Source organism: Dioscorea cayenensis, chromosome 20 (assembly GCF_009730915.1).
Source record: "Dioscorea cayenensis subsp. rotundata cultivar TDr96_F1 chromosome 20, TDr96_F1_v2_PseudoChromosome.rev07_lg8_w22 25.fasta, whole genome shotgun sequence".
NCBI lineage: Eukaryota > Viridiplantae > Streptophyta > Magnoliopsida > Dioscoreales > Dioscoreaceae > Dioscorea > Dioscorea cayenensis.
Window position 1 is genome coordinate 12,740,837 of NC_052490.1, and position 16,285 is coordinate 12,757,121.

The following is a 16,285-nucleotide window of genomic DNA, read 5'->3' on the forward strand; positions in this document are numbered from 1 at the left end:
AAAACCCAAATGCTAGGTTTGCTTTTTCGAGAATGACTCCAGTTTTAGATATTTAACCTATGTTTTCCTTTTAGAATGTTTCTTATTTATTGGTTTTGTGTCGAAACCAAAATCCTATATTTTCTTTTAGGAATGTCTATGACAAGGTCACCTTGCGTAATCCACAGGGAGTAATAATCCCGGGTGAGCGGGGTCGAATCCACAGGGAGTAGGGAGTAAAGACACTTAATTCGATTCTTAGCTATGTGAAAGATCAATGATAAGGAGTGTGATAATGATTCAATTCTCAACAATTAAAAAGCAACAAGTAAGAGAGCAAAAAGTAAGGAGGAGGTAAGGCAATCAATAAAGATGGGAGTCTTGACAAGATCCCCTTGCTTATATCCATAAGTGACGGGTTTGTCAAAGTAATAATCCCGGGTGAGCGGGGTCGAATCCACAGGGAGTAGAGAGTAAAGACACTTAATTCGATTCTTAGCTATGTGAAGTATCAACAATGATAAGTGTGGTAATGATTCAATTCTCAGAAATTAAAAGCAACAACTAAGAGAGCAAAAGTAAGGAAGAGGCAAGGCAATCGATAAAGATGGGGTACTCGGATGATGCTTCACCTAGGATAATCGCTTCAAGTGCAAGAACTCTCTATTATGCTTCCTAATCAATGCAATGGTGAGTCGTGGAAATCCTTACATACATAGTCCCAAATCTAAGGTCAACTATGCCTAACTCTATACATATCCCGGAGGAGAAATCGAACAATCTCAACACCTCGCACTCGGATAGAGTTGCAATTAGCTCTAGGGGATTCCAAGTGATAAATCTCTTCCTAGATTTAGACCTAACCCTTTGGTCCAAGCGGAAGGTCCCTAGCCACAATTAAGCCCTAGATACTAATATCACCTCAACGCTTCACTCCATTGCACGCGCAACTAGGCCCCAGCGGAGGTTCATCCCTTAGACCATTCACTCTATTATGGCCGCAAAGAACTCGAGGAACGGAGCTAGAATCTATCACGTCGGAGGGGAAAGGGGACGCTCTTGTACCTCTCGACTCACCCTCTCAACCCTCTCCAACCTAGCTTTGTCTAACGCTCGTAGTGTGTCACTCACTCACAAGTTTACCAACAAGAACTCTCAACCCTAGTGTCACTCTAGGGGAAATGTTCATACAATCAAGCATTCAAGGTTGGAACTCACAATAAACATTAATTTATTGAGAGCATAATAAAGAAGTTCAATGAAACGAATACATCCTAGGGTTCACAATCACCCAAGTACCCACTAGGGGTTTAGCTCTCCATGGAGCTAAGTACAATCAAACAAATTGAATGTAAAAGCAATGAATCCATAAAGAAACCCCCTCGATGGTCGTGTCGATGGTCTTGTGGAAAGTCCTCTACTCGTCGTCCAAGGATTCCTTCGTCTGGTATAGGATACGCCTCGATCGAAGCTCCCCTACCAACCTTCTTCCTAATGGAATCGCGATGTCGGAGAAGTAGAACCTCTCCAAAACCTTGGCCAATACCCCTCGAAACCCTGGCCGAAGCCTTCTCGCAAGTTGGGGAAAAGATAGAGAAAAGAATACCAAAATCGGGGCTGAATCGGATTTAAATAGGGCTGGTATCGGGCAACTCCACGGGCGTGGACGGTACACGCGCCAGTGCAGAATTTCCACATGGGCATGGATAATTTCCACATGCCCGTGTGGATTCTCTGTCTCTCTGATTTCTCGGCCGGCTATGAGCAGTGCTGCTACAGTAATTCCATACTTTCATCGGGGTAACGCAAATGGGCACACGTTCATGTCGTGAATCACTTGCTTCTTCAATGATATATATGTTGGTGGGGTTCTTGTTCTTGTATGCATAAGACGGAATGCTTGAGTGTGCCTGCCTTTGTGCCCCTCCAAATGGATGTACTCACTCGATGGCGAGGAGGTTGGCACACACTCTAGCATCTCACACCTGTCCTATGTCTTCGCGTTTGAACCTTAGCAAGATCTCCTCCAAAATAGGTGCATTATGATCCACATTGGCCTATTTCCTTCATACTCGGTCTCACAACTCTACCTGCATAAAAGTAACATAAAAACACACATATTAATGTAAAAAAACTGAGAAAAGTAATGCTCAACATAAGGAATGAACACTTCGCATTCATATCGCACAAGTACTTATCAAACTCCCCCACACTTATTCTTTTGCTTATCCTCAAGCAAACATTAAAATATTCTCTGCATCAATGAAGAAAATATTGAAATTTCTTGGCCTTAGGTTCACCAAAGTATACAAAGATAGCATTCTACATGTAAGGAAAATTTTAACACTAAATACGAAAAATCAATGCTCTAGCTAAAAACTTGAATCAGAAAGGATAACAAATCCGAATTTCGTGTAAGTGTGTGAACTCACTCAAAACACCCCAAGTTATACTCCTCAAAGTTCTAAGTGCAAAGGACTTATTTATCTACACAAGTGATAAAAATTTTAAAAGATGGTAGTAGCTTCACACATCCTCTAAGGTAGCCCTTTCCAAAGCGGCCGCTAAGGTGGCTTTCACACTTTCGAGGTGGTAGCTCTTTCTACCAGGGTGATAGCTTTCACTCATCCTATGAGATAGCTCTTTCTCTCATTAGGGCATAACTAGTATCCGACTTGTGAGAGTAGCTTCATACTTCATAGGTGGTAGCTCTTTCCACCCAACAAATACAAATAAACAAAAAACTATTTTGTTCCTTCTTTTCATTTTCCATTTTTTTTTTTTCAAAAGAAGTAAACCTAGCTAGTCCCTTTAACATCAAACATGAGTTTCCAATAGAGTTCAAAGAGTGAGTAGTGCACTAAGTGTAAATCGGGCAAAAATTCCTAAAAATTCAAGCAAGAACTAGAGCATGAAAAAACATTCAATGTTAACAATTCTCCTAGACTTAAGAATACAAACATTGCAACTAAGGTGAACCGCCATTGGCTATGTGAGCATATATCAATCAAGAACAATGGAAAAGATGTGCGCATTATTAAACTCCCCCCACACTTAAGTTGTACATTGTCCTCAATGTACACATGCAAGCTCACTCAAAATATATCATTCAAAAATAGATGTGGGAGAAGTAATCAAAACAATACTCCCCTGACTCCTAGTGTTGCGTTTGATGAAACTAATTCATTGGGAGTAGTGTTCCAACAGGTTGTGAAGCTTCATGACGGCCAAGTGCTCAAAAGCACCTTGGCCGTGCCCATCACTAATTCTCAATTTCAAAGAAGACAAGACCATCTGCACGCATACACGAGGGGGTTCAGTGAAGCTCAAGAAAAAAACAAAAAAAATAACTCGAGTGTATAAAAAGATGAAGCAATGAATACAACTCGATAATGCAAAAATAACATAAACTCAGAAGGAAAAATCCTTTACGAGTGAACAAGTCTAAAAAAACAAGAAAAATAATATAAAGTAAAAATGCATGAAAGTAAAAGAAAAGGTCAAGTGTCGAGTCGCTCTCGGGGCTCAGCTGCTGCTGCAGAAGTGGAAGCATATAGTGGGTCCTCTGGTGCTGGGGTCGAGGATGGAGGTACTGGAGGTACTGGCGGTGCATGAAGAGTCCTCGGCTGCAGGACGAATGATGAGGCAACGTCTTGCTTTTGGATCTGCTGTAATATGTTGAAACGCGCAATGAACTCTGTGTACTGACTGGCCTGCGTAGCCCTAATCTCGGCAACCTCAGCTCGGACAACTCCTATAGCATTCTCGAGCCTCTCAAAGCGATCATTGGCTCGAGAAGGTGAAAACATACACACTGGGGGTGGTTCCTCGGCCGCTGGAGGTGCCTCGATCTCCATCGATGCGGGCTGAGGCTCGGGGATGGTCTGAGATGCTCCGGCATCATCACCCTCATCCTATGCTATCTCTGGGGCTGGTAGAACTAACGCAAAAACCCCTGTCCGAACCCTCTGGACCATGCCCATCAACCGCATCGTCTCTAGACCCAGGGGAGCGAATACACTCGTCTTCTCGGCCCCGCAAATCGAATCCAAGAGACCCATGCCCAGCACTAATCTCGTAATGTAAGGACCCAAGAAGATCGCTCCCAATCTAGTGTACTGTCCCTGGTGGCTAATGTAATCAGCCAAGATGTGCCCTAAGTGGATCGGTACGCGCTCTACCATCCAGTACAAGTACAGCAGCTCCTGGCGGCTCAAGACACCAGTACTATCGCCACAGCCATTCACCGACCTACTCATGATTGTGTGCAAATATCTGTAGGCAGGTCAGGAAAAGCACGTGGCCTTGGAGACCCCCGGCTCATTCTGACCCTGACCACATAGCACTCTGTAAGCTCTCTGCGGGGTCAAGGTTCCAGGATAATCAATAGGCAACTGTGCATACTCCTCTGAATCAGTCAATGCCTCCTCGTATAAGCCAAGTAGTATGGGAAACTGCGTAATGCTCAAACTATGGTGGCGTCCAAACACTCTGAACTGAATGGTGCCCAAACTGTTGAAGCTCGCATACGCTCTATCAAACTCAAACGAGGAGAGCACCTCCAGTGCAAACTCTCGGATAGCTAGCTCTCTAATCGTCAACAACTGCCGCCAACCACCATCTCAAACAAGGTCCTCAACCTCATCAGCAAACTCATCTCCCTGCTGAAGATCTCGTAATATAGTCATGTCCAGGAATCGAGTCTGTCTGAAGCGGAGTCTCGATAAGAGCTCATAACGGACCTGATGTTCGGGAATTGCAAATCGCATGCCTTTGGGCTCAGAGGATGACTCACGTGGCCTCTTATCAGCTTGCTTCTTTGTCCTATGTGCCATGATCTGCCAAATTTAAACAAAATTAGTCATACAAGTTGATAAAACAATACTGGAGAAATCCACACGGTCGTGTGGAATTTCTGCACGCCCGTGTGGATTCACGGGGCGTGAGAATCGCACGGCCAGGTATCAACAATCCAAAAATACAACTCAATAATATCTCTAACTTCGTTCTAAATGTAAATCATTGTTCCAATTGAAGAAACGAAGCATTGTTAACCAGATTAATCAATAGAAATCATGAATTGACGAAGAAGATGAAGAAAATGAATTTACCGACGAGGAGAAGTGAGAAAATAGAGAGCCAGCCGGAAAACTTGCTAAAATTCCACCAAACTGGCTCAATGGACTCAGAGAATGTTGTTAGAGTGTTTTCAAGTGGAAAGGAGTCGTGAAGAAGGAGAGAAATTATCCCCTTTTAAACAGAACTCGCGAATTTTGACGTTCTGTTCATCCACACGGGCGTGTGGAAATTCCCCACGCCCGTGTGCCTCACTTCAAAAGCTCCACAGGGGCGTATGCACGCCCCTATGCGCTCTTGGGAAAAACTCTCACTGACTTAGAATGATCTCCCACGGGCGTGCGAAAATTATCCACGCCCATGCGCCAGACCTACAGGGGCAGACGCACGCCCCTGTGGCTTTCCTGGACATCCAAAAAAGATATCAAGTCTTCCACACGCCCGTGCGGAAATTCCCCATAGGCGTGGACATTCACAAGCCAAATTCACAGAGGCAGCCGCACGCCCCTATGTTTTCTTGGGATGGAGGGTACAACCTGCAGAGCTTCGCACGGGCGTGCAGAAATTACCCTACGCCCGTATGTGGTTCACAAGGTCACCCACAGGGGCGAGTCTACGCCCCTGTGTGTTCTCGGGAAAATCTGCCCAACTCTGCAGGAAGGCACACGCCCGTGCAGAAAGTACCCACGGGCGTGCGCCAGTCGGATGGTCGTCCACAGGGGCAGCCACACGCCCCTATGCCCTCTTTGGAAGAGTTCACAGTGAACATCCACGGGCATGTGGAAATTCCCCACGCCCGTGCATTTTCTCTGGATGACTTAGAAAAACCTGCAGGCTCTGCAGAAATATTCTGAACATGTTGACACACTCAGAGCCTACCCTATTATGCAAAATTTACCAGATAATAACACAAAAATAGAACTCAAATGACCAAGTTTTGCCAATTCGCAACAAAACACAATGAATTCCTTTAAAACCCATAATAAAATCACAGCACAAGCACTCAAAAATTTAAACACCAACACTTAACAATTTATTCATGCAAACAAACTAAACTAAAAGGCACGAAAACAGTAAACACTTGGGTTGCCTCTCAAGAAGCGCTTGTTGAACGTCACTAAGCTTGACGTATCTTTCTTACCTCACGGGGGTTCATGAATGAAGGTTGCCCTCTTACCCATAACTTGAAAGCATGATGACCAAAGTCTGTTGAGAGTAGAGGGTGCACTATCGGGCTTCGGACCACCTAGCAATCGTTTGTCCAAATTCCTTGGCTCATGTACGTCTCCAATAGTCTTGGGGCATTTTCGGTGGCGTCTCCTAGCCCTCTTCATTTTCCGGAGCACATTCTTCAAGATCCCCGGGGTAGATGTTTCCTCTCCTTTCGAACCAAGCATCATTACTTCTTCAATGCTCTCCTCTAGGTCGAACAAACCTTCATACGGATCTGGGTTGAACATTTCCTGTATATATTCATCAACAATCTCATCAGTAGTATCTAGAAATTATAAAGTGTCATCAAAATCGAGAGAATCTCGCATGGCTTCAGCAAGGCGATAAGTGAGCTTATCGTCTCTGACTCTCAATGTAAGATCTCCACCTTCCATGTCAATCAATGCTTTAGAAGTTCGTAAGAACGGTCTCCCAAATATCAAGGGTACATCTGCATCCTCATCGACATTTAGCACTACAAAGTCAACCGGAAAAATGTACTTGTCCACCTTGACAAGCACGTCTTCAATGATGCCTCTCGGATGGCGTACTGTTCGGTCCGCCAATTGTAAAGTCATCCGAGTAGGCCTAGGCTCACCCAAGCCTAGCTTTTGGAAGAAAGTATATGGCATGACGTTGATACTTGCCCCTGAATCCGGCAATGCCATTTCCTCACCTAAGTTGCCGATGTTACACGGAATAATGAAGCTTCCCGGATCCTTATTCTTATTCGGTATGTTCTTTTGCAACATCGCCGAGCATGAAGCATCAAGCACCACTGAAGCACTCTCCTCTAATTTCCTCTTGTTGGTCAATAGGTCTTTCAGGAACTTCGCAAACTTAGGCATTTGAGCCAAAGCCTCAACAAAAGGAATGTTGATGTGGAGTTGCTTGAACAAATTCAGGAACTTCTTATACTATTCATCCCCTTGGTCATTCTTCAATCTAGAGGGATAAGGGATTCTTGGCTTGAAAGGTGGAGGTGCCACCACTTTCTCTTTGTTTGCTCCCTTCTCAACCTCTACGACCTCGGGTGCGTGTTCTTTCGGCTTCTCACTCGGAAGCCTCCCTTCAACCTCACGACTGCTTCTCAAAGCGATCGCCTTCACATGTTCTCTCGGGTTGGTTTCTATGTTACTTGGTAAACTTCCATGTGGCCTTTCGGAAAGAGATTTCGCAATTTGCCCCACTTGATTTTCAAGATTGCGCAAGGAGACGGTGTGATTGCGAAGTGTAGCCTCGACTGATTCAAACTTTGTATTTGCCGATTGAACAAATCTAGCCAAGTTCTTCTCCAAATCCGTCATTCGGGTTTCCAAGCCTGAAATTCTGTTTTCCACTTGAGGGGCTTGTTGTTGTTGGAACCCCGATGACCCCATGGTCTTCTGTGGTCCTTGATTACTCCATGAAAAGTTGGGATGATTCTTCAAACCTGAATTGTAGGTGTTGCTGTATGGATTCCCTTGAGGTCTCATTCCATTACCTACAAAGTCGACATTCTCAACTAAAGAAACATCACCAATGACGATTGGGCAATCGGAGGGAGCATGTCCTCCACCACAACCGGTGCAATTGGTCATGGCCGCCACTCTATTCGAAGCTATAAGATCTAGCTTCTTACTCAAACTCTCCACTTGGGCCGCCAATGAAGTTACCGCATCAGTTTCATGGAGACCGGCCACTTTTTTCTTTTGCCTAGCGTTCCACTGGTAACTATTTAACTACCATTTCCTCAATCAATTGACGAGCCTCGTCGGGGGTTTTGCTACCTAAGGTACCTCCTGCCGCTATATCCAAGAGTTGCCTTGTACTCGGGTTCAAACCATTGTAGAGGTTTGAACAATCATCCACTCCGGGAATCCGTGTTGCGGACACTTGCGCAGGAGTTCCTTGAACCTTTCCCATGTCTCGAATAGAGACTCCAATTCCAACTGCATAAAGGATGAGATCTCGTTCCTAAGTATTGTTGATTTTCCGGGAGGGAAATAACGGGCTAGAAAAGCTTCTACCATCTCCTCCCATGTAGTGATTGATGCTCTAAGTAATGAGTGTAGCTACTGCTTCGCTTGCCCCTTTAAGGAAAATGGGAAGGCTCTCAACTTGATGGCATCATCCGTCACACCATTAATCTTCACCATGTCACACACCTCGAGGAAGCTCTCTATGTGACTGTTTGGATCCTCATCGGCCAAACCGTTGAATTATGTGAACTGCTGCAGTATATGGATGAATGCGGGCTTTCGCTCGAAATTCTGAGCTGTAATTGGGGGACGCATAATACTCGATTGTGTCCCCAACACTGAAGGTCTGGCATAATCGGATAGTGTTCGTTGTTGCTCATTTTGTTCTGCCATGTTGTCAGATCCTTCTACTTCCAAATTAGCTGGATTAGGCTGTTCTTGTACAGGTTCTTTCCCTTTCCTTCGAAGTGTACGTTCAAGCTCAGGGTCTCCTTCAATCAATATTGATGGATTCCCTCGGGTCATAACCTGGAGCTGCACCAAAAGTAAAGAAAAAGAAAATCAGAACGATGATAGAATAAGAAGATATGAAATAGAATGTATAGTGAAATAGCTAAGAAAACAAATTGCAAAGTATCTCTAAATGCCTAACTCCCCGGCAACGGCGCCAAAAACATGACAAGATCCCCTTGCTTATATCCCGCAAGTGCACGGGCTTGTCAAAGTAATAATCCCGGGTGAGCGGGGTCGAATCCACAGGGAGTAGAGAGTAAAGACACTTAATTCGATTCTTAGCTATGTGAAGTATCAACAATGATAAGTGTGGTAATGATTCAATTCTCAGAAATTAAAAGCAACAAATAAGATAGCAAAAGTAAGTAGGAGGCAAGGAAATCGATAAAGATGGGGTACTCGGATGATGTTTCACCTAGGATAATCGCTTCAAGTGCAAGAACTCTCTATTATGCTTCCTAATCAATGCAATGGTGAGTCGTGGAAATCCTTACAAACATAATCCCAAATCCAAGGTCAACTATGCCTAACTCTATACATATACCGGAGAAGAAATCGAACAATCTCAACACTTCACACTCGCATAGAGTTGCAATTAGCTCTAGGGATTCCAAGTGATAAATCTCTTCCTAGATTTAGACCTAACCTTTTGGTCTAGGCGGAAGGTCCCTAGCCACAATTAAGCCGTAGATACTAAGATCACCTCAATGCTTCACTCCATTGCACGCACAAGTAGGCCCCAGCGGAGGTTCATCCCTTCGACCGTTCACTCTATTATGTCCGCAAAGAACTCGAGGAACGGAGGTAGAATCTATCACGTCGGAGGGGAAAGGGGACGCTCCTGTACCTCTCGACTCACCCTCTCAACACTCTCCAACCTAGCTTTGTCTAACGCTCGTGGTGTGCCACTCACTCACAAGGTTACCAACAATAACTCTCAACCCTAGTGTCACTCTAAGGGAAATGTTCATACAATCAAGCATTCAAAGTTGGAACTCACAATAAACATCAATTTATTGAAAGCATAATAAAGAAGTTCAATGAAACGAATACATCCTATGGTTCACAATCACCCAAGTACCGACTAGGGGTTTAACTCTCCATGGAGCTAAGTACAATCAAAGAAATCGAATGTAAAAGCAATGAATCCATAAAGAAACCCCCACGATGGTCGTGTCGATGGTCTTGTGGAAAGTCCTCTACTCGTCGTCCAAGGATTCCTTCATCCGGTATAGGATACACCTCGATCGAAGCTCCCCTACCAACCTTCTTCCTAATGGAATCGCGATGTCAGAGCCGTAGAACCTCTCCAAAACCTTGGCCAACACCCCTCGAAATCCTAGCCAAAGCCTTCTCGTAAGTTGGGGAAAAGATGGAGAAAAAAATACCAAAATCGGGGCTGAATCGGCTTTAAATAGGGCTGGAATCGGGCAACTCCACGGCCGTGGACGGTACACGCGCTCGTGCTGAATTTCCACACCGGCGTGGATAATTTCCACACGCCCATGTGGATTCTCTGTCTCTCTGATTTCTCGGCCAGCTGTGAACAGTGCTGTTGCAGTAATTGCTACAGTGTTGCTACATTCTCTGCTACAGTCTTCGACCTGAATAACTTCCCAATTCCATATTTTCATCGGGGTAACGCAAACGGGCACACGTTCACGTCGTGAATCACTTGCTTTTTCAATGATATATATGTTGGTGGTGTTCTTGTTCTTGTATGCATAAGACGGAATGGTCGAGTGTGCCTGCCTTTGTGCCCCTCCAAATGGATGTACTCACTCGAATGTGAGGAGGTTGACACACACTCTAGCATCTCACACCTGTCCTATGTCTTCGCGTTTGAACCTTAGCAAGATCTCCTTCAAAATAGGTGCATTATGGTCCACATTGGCAGATTTCCTTCATACTGGGCCTCACAACCCTACCTGCATAAAAGTAACATAAAAACACACATATTAATGTAAAAAAACTGAGAAAAGTAATGCTCAACATAAGGAATGAACGCTTCGCATTCATATCGCACAAGCACTTATCAGGTACTCGGATGATGCTTCACCTAGGATAATCGCTTCAAGTGCAAGAACTCTCTATTATGCTTCCTAATCAATGCAATGGTGAGTCGTTGAAATCCTTACAAACATAGTCCCAAATCTAAGGTCAACTATGCCTAACTCTATACATATACCGGAGAAGAAATCGAACAATCTCAACACTTCACACTCGCATAGAGTTGCAATTAGCTCTAGGGATTCCAAGTGATAAATCTCTTCCTAGATTTAGACCTAACCCTTTGGTCCAGGCGGAAGGTCCCTAGCCACAATTAAGCCCTAGATACTAAGATCACCTCAATACTTCACTCCATTGCACGCGCAAGTAGGCCCCAGCGGAGGTTCATCCCTTAGACCGTTCACTCTATTATGTCCGCAAAGAACTCGAGGAACGGAGGTAGAATCTATCACGTCGGAGGGGAAAGGGGACGCTCCTGTACCTCTCGACTCACCCTCTCAACACTCTCCAACCTAGCTTTGTCTAACGCTCGTGGTGTGCCACTCACTCACAAGGTTACCAACAATAACTCTCAACCCTAGTGTCACTCTAAGGGAAATGTTCATACAATCAAGCATTCAAAGTTGGAACTCACAATAAACATCAATTTATTGAAAGCATAATAAAGAAGTTCAATGAAACGAATACATCCTATGGTTCACAATCACCCAAGTACCCACTAGGGGTTTAACACTCCATGGAGCTAAGTACAATCAAAGAAATCGAATGTAAAAGCAATGAATCCATAAAGAAACCCCCTCGATGGTCGTGTCAATGGTCTTGTGGAGAGACCTCTACTTGTCGTAAGGGATCACTTGTCCAGCCTAGGATACACCTCGTCGGATCGATGACAACAAAAGCTCTCCCAATAACATTCTTCCAAATGATGCACGATGTCATAGCCGTAGAACCTCTTCAAAAACCTAGCCAATACCCCTCAAAACCCTAGCCAAAGCCCTCTCGCAAGTTGGGGAAAAGATGGAGAAAAAAATAAAAAAATCGGGGCTGAATCGGCTTTAAATAGGGCTGGAATCGGGCAACTCCACGGGCGTGGACGCTACACGTGCCCGTGCGGAATTTCCACACGAACATGGATAATTTCCACACGCCCGTGTGGATTCTCTGTTTCTCTGATTTCTCAGCCGGCTGTGAACATTGATGCTCCAATACTTGCTACATTACTCTGCTACAGTCTTCGACCTGAATAACTTCCCAATTCCATACTTTCATCGGGGTAACACAAACGGGCACACGTTCACGTCGTGAATCACTTGCTTCTTCAATGATATACATGTTGGTGGAGCTCTTGTTCTTATATGCATAAGTCGGAATGCTCGAGTGTGACTGCCTTTGTGCCCCTCCAAATGGATGTGCTCACTCGAATGTGAGGAGGTTGGCACACATTCTAGTATCTCACACCTGTCCTATGTCTTCGTGTTTGAACCTTAGAAAGATCTCGTCCAAAATAGGTGCATTATGATCCACATTGGCATATTTCGTTCATACTCGGCCTCACAACCCTTCCTGCATAAAAGTAACATAAAAACACACATATTAATGTAAAAACATGAGAAAAGTAATGCTCAACATAAGGAATGAATGCTTCGCATTCATATCGCACAAGCACTTACCAGTCTACTATTTTTTGGTTTTGGAAATGTCTCCTATCTTTTAATCAAAACCTAATCCTATGTCTTTCTTTAGGAATGTCTACTATTTCTCAATTAAAACCTTAATCCTATATATTCTTTTTGGAAAGTCTCCTTTGTTTTTTTATCAAAAACCCAATCCTACGTTTTCTTTTTGGAATGTATCCTATTTTTTAATCAAAGACATTATCCTAAGTTTTCTGTACAAAATGTTATCTATTTTTTATCAAAACCATATTCCTATGTTTTTTTTTCGGAATGTCTCCCATTGTTGAGGTTTGAGACAAAACCCAAATGCTATGTTTTTTTTTTAATGTCTCCTATTTTACTGTTTTGAACCAATGTTTTATTTTTAGAATGTCTCCTATTTTTTTCAAGTTTTGAATCAAAATTCTATTCCTATGTTTATTTCGGAATGTCTTATTTTTTTAGTCAAAACCATAATCCTATGATTTTATTTTTGGAAAGTGTTCTATTTTTGTGTTTTGAATGAAAACCTTAATTCTATGTCTTCCTGTCTGAATATCTCCTACTTTTCAATCAAAACCCTAATCCTATTTTTTCTTTTTAGAATTTCTCCTTTTTTTTATTTTTCAATCAATGCCCTAATCCTATGTGTGTGTTTCTATTTTAGAATGTCTCTTATTTTCCACATTAGAATCAAAACACTAATCCTATGTTCTATTATCATGATATCTCATATTTTATTTCTGAATTAAAACCTTAATCATATGGTTTTTTCCCAATGCCTCCAATTTTCTAATAAAAAAACTAATTCGATGTTTTCTTTTCGAATGGTCTCCTATTTATCGGCTTTGAATCAAATTCTAATCCTATGGTATCGTTTAGGAATGTCTCCTATGTTTTTGAATCAAAACCCTAATTCCATGTTTTTATTTTTCTCGAACATCTCCTATTCATCATTTTTTTAAATCAAAAACCCAAATCCAATCCGAATGTCTCTAACTTTTTCAATCAAAAAAACCTAATAATATCTCCTACTTTTTTTATCAAAACCATAATCCTATGTCTTCTTTTAGAATGCCTCCTATTTTTTTAATCAAAAATATTAATCCTATGTTTTTATTTTTCTCGAATATCTCCTATGTTCAATCAAAAACACTAATCCTACATTTTTTCAAGTATCTCCCAACATTTTTATTTTTCAATCAAAAACCTAATCGTAAGTTTTCTTTTTCAGAATACCTTCTATTTTTTTGAGTCAAAACCATAATCATATCTTTTTCAAAATGTTTGCTAATTTTTTTAATCAAAAACATTAATCGTATGTTTTTCTTTTTCGAAAAATATCCTATTTTTTTAATCAAAAACCATAATCTTATGTTTTTCTTTTTGGCACGCTCTCAAATTTTTTTCAACCAAAACCGTAATATTATGTTTTTATTTTTTTAAAATGTCTCCAAATTTTTACTTTTCAATCAATAAAACAAAATCCTTAGTTTATGTTTTCTATTTTTGAATCAAAACCCTAATCTAAGCAATGGCTACACTCATTACCTAGAGCATCAATTACTACATGGGATTAGATGGTAGAAGCTTTTTTTGCCCCTTATTTCCGTCCCAGAAATTCAGCGAAGCTTAGGAATGAGATCTCATCCTTTGTGTAGTTGGAATTGGAGTCTCTATTTGAGACATGGGAAAGGTTCAAGAAGCTCCTGAGAAAGTGCCCACAACATGGATTTCCAGAGAGGATGATTGTTCAAACCTTTTACAACGGTTTGAACCCGAGTACAAGGCAACTCTTAGATGCGGCAGCAGAAGGTACCTTAGGTAGCAAGACCCCTGATGTGGCCCGTCAGTTAATTGAAGAAATGGGGTTAAACAACTACCAATGGAATGCTAGGGAGAAGAAAAAGGTGGCCAGTCTCCATGAGATAGATGCAGTAACTTCATTGGCACCTCAAGTGGAAAATTTGAGTAAGAAGTTAGATCTTCTAACTTCAAACAGAGTAGTGGTCATGACGAATTGCAACGGGTGTGGTGGAGGACATGCTCCCACCGATTGCCCGATCTCTATTGGTGATGTATCTTCGTTGGAGAATGTTGATTTGGTAGGTAATAGCATGAGACCTCAAGGAAACCCATATAGTAATACCTACAATCCGGGTTGGAAGAATCATCCCAATTTCTCATGGAGAAATCAGGGTCCACCAAAGGCCATGGGGCCACCGGGTTTCCAACCACAACAACAAACCCCGCATGTCTAAAACAGAGTTTTAGGTTTGGAAAGCCGAATGAATGATTTGGAGAAGGCCTTGACTAGATTCGTGCAATCTGCAAATACAAGGTTTGAATCAGTTGAGGATACACTTCGCAACCACACCGCCACTTTACATAACCTTGAAAATCAGGTGCGGCAAATTGCAAAGTCACTTTTTGAAAGGCCACATGGAAGCTTGCCGAGCAATACAGAGACCAACCCTAGAGAGCAAGTGAAGGCGATCACTTTGAGAAGTGTTCGTGAGGTTGAAGGTAGGCTTCCGAGTGAGATGCAAAAAGAACATGCACCCGAGGTTATAGAGGTAGAAGAGGGAACAAGCAAAGAGAAGGAGGTGGCACCCCCACCTTTCAAGCCAAGAATCCCTTATCCATATAGATTGAAAAATAACCAAGGGGATGAACAGTACAAGAAGTTCCTGAGTTTGTTCAAGCAACTCGATATTAATATTCCTTTTGTTGAGGCATTGGCCCAAATGCCTAAGTATGCAAAGTTCTTGAAAGACTTGTTGACCAATAAGAGGAAGTTGGAGGAGAGTGCTTCGGTGGTTCTAAATGCTTCATGCCCGGCGGTGTTGCAAAGGAACATGCCGAACAAGAAGAAAGACCCAGGAAGCTTCATCATTCCATGTAGCATTGGCAATATGGGTGAAGAAATGGCTTTGGCGGACTCAGATGCAAGCATCAACGTCATGCCATACACCTTCTTTCAAAAGTTAGGCTTGGGTGAGCCTAGACCCACTCGGATGACTTTGCAATTGGCGGACCAAACGGTGAGACATTCAAGGGGTATCATCGAAGATGTACTTGTCAAGGTGCACAAGTATATATTTCCTATAGACTTTGTGGTGCTAGACGTCGATGAGAATGCGGATGTACCCTTGATACTTGGGAGGCTGTTCTTACGGACTTCCAAGGCATTGATTGACATGGACGGCGGAGAGCTAACTTTGAGAGTTGGAGATGACAACCTCACATACCGCCTTGCTGAAGCCATGTGGCATTCTCTTGATTTTGATGATACTTTATACTTTCTAGACACTACTGATGAGATTGTTGATGAATATATGCAGGAAATGTACAATCCGGACCCGTACGAGGATTTGTTCGACCAAGAAGAGGATGATGAAGAAGTAATGATGCTTGGTTCGACGGAAGAAGTACCATCAACACCGGGGATCTTGAAGAAGGTGCTCCGGAAAATGAAGAGGGCTAGGAGACACCACCAGAAACGCTCCAAGGCTGTTGGAGACGTATGTGAACTGAAGAAGTTGGATGAACCATTGCTAGGTGGCCCCAAGCCTGATAATACACCCTCTACCTTCAAGAGATTGTGCTCATCATGCTTGCAAGTCATGGGTAAGAGGGAAACATTCATCTATGAGCCCCCGTGTGGTAAGACAAGGTATGTCAAGCTTAGTGATGTTAAACAAGTGCTTCTTGGGAGGCAACCCAAGTGTTTCCTATTTTTCTTAGTTGAATAATGTAGTGTTTGCATGAATAAATTGTTGAGTGTTGGTGTCGTGATTTTTAGATGCTTGTGGTGTGATTTTATTTGAGGTTTTGAGTATTCATCATGCGTTTTCATGTGAATTTGGCGAAGATGGG

The 16,285-nt window shown here is 42.7% G+C and overlaps 2 non-coding genes across 2 annotated transcripts; one reads left to right on the forward strand and one right to left on the reverse strand.

The window, feature by feature from the left end:
• Positions 1–8,124: 8,124 nt before the first annotated feature.
• LOC120252137 lies at positions 8,125–8,231 on the forward strand. Its single transcript, XR_005533683.1, has one exon. It is a non-coding gene; the product is annotated as a small nucleolar RNA R71 (small nucleolar RNA).
• Positions 8,232–14,034: 5,803 nt separating this feature from the next.
• Positions 14,035–14,141, reverse strand: LOC120252064. The gene has a single exon (XR_005533615.1). It is a non-coding gene; the product is annotated as a small nucleolar RNA R71 (small nucleolar RNA).
• Positions 14,142–16,285: the final 2,144 nt, after the last annotated feature.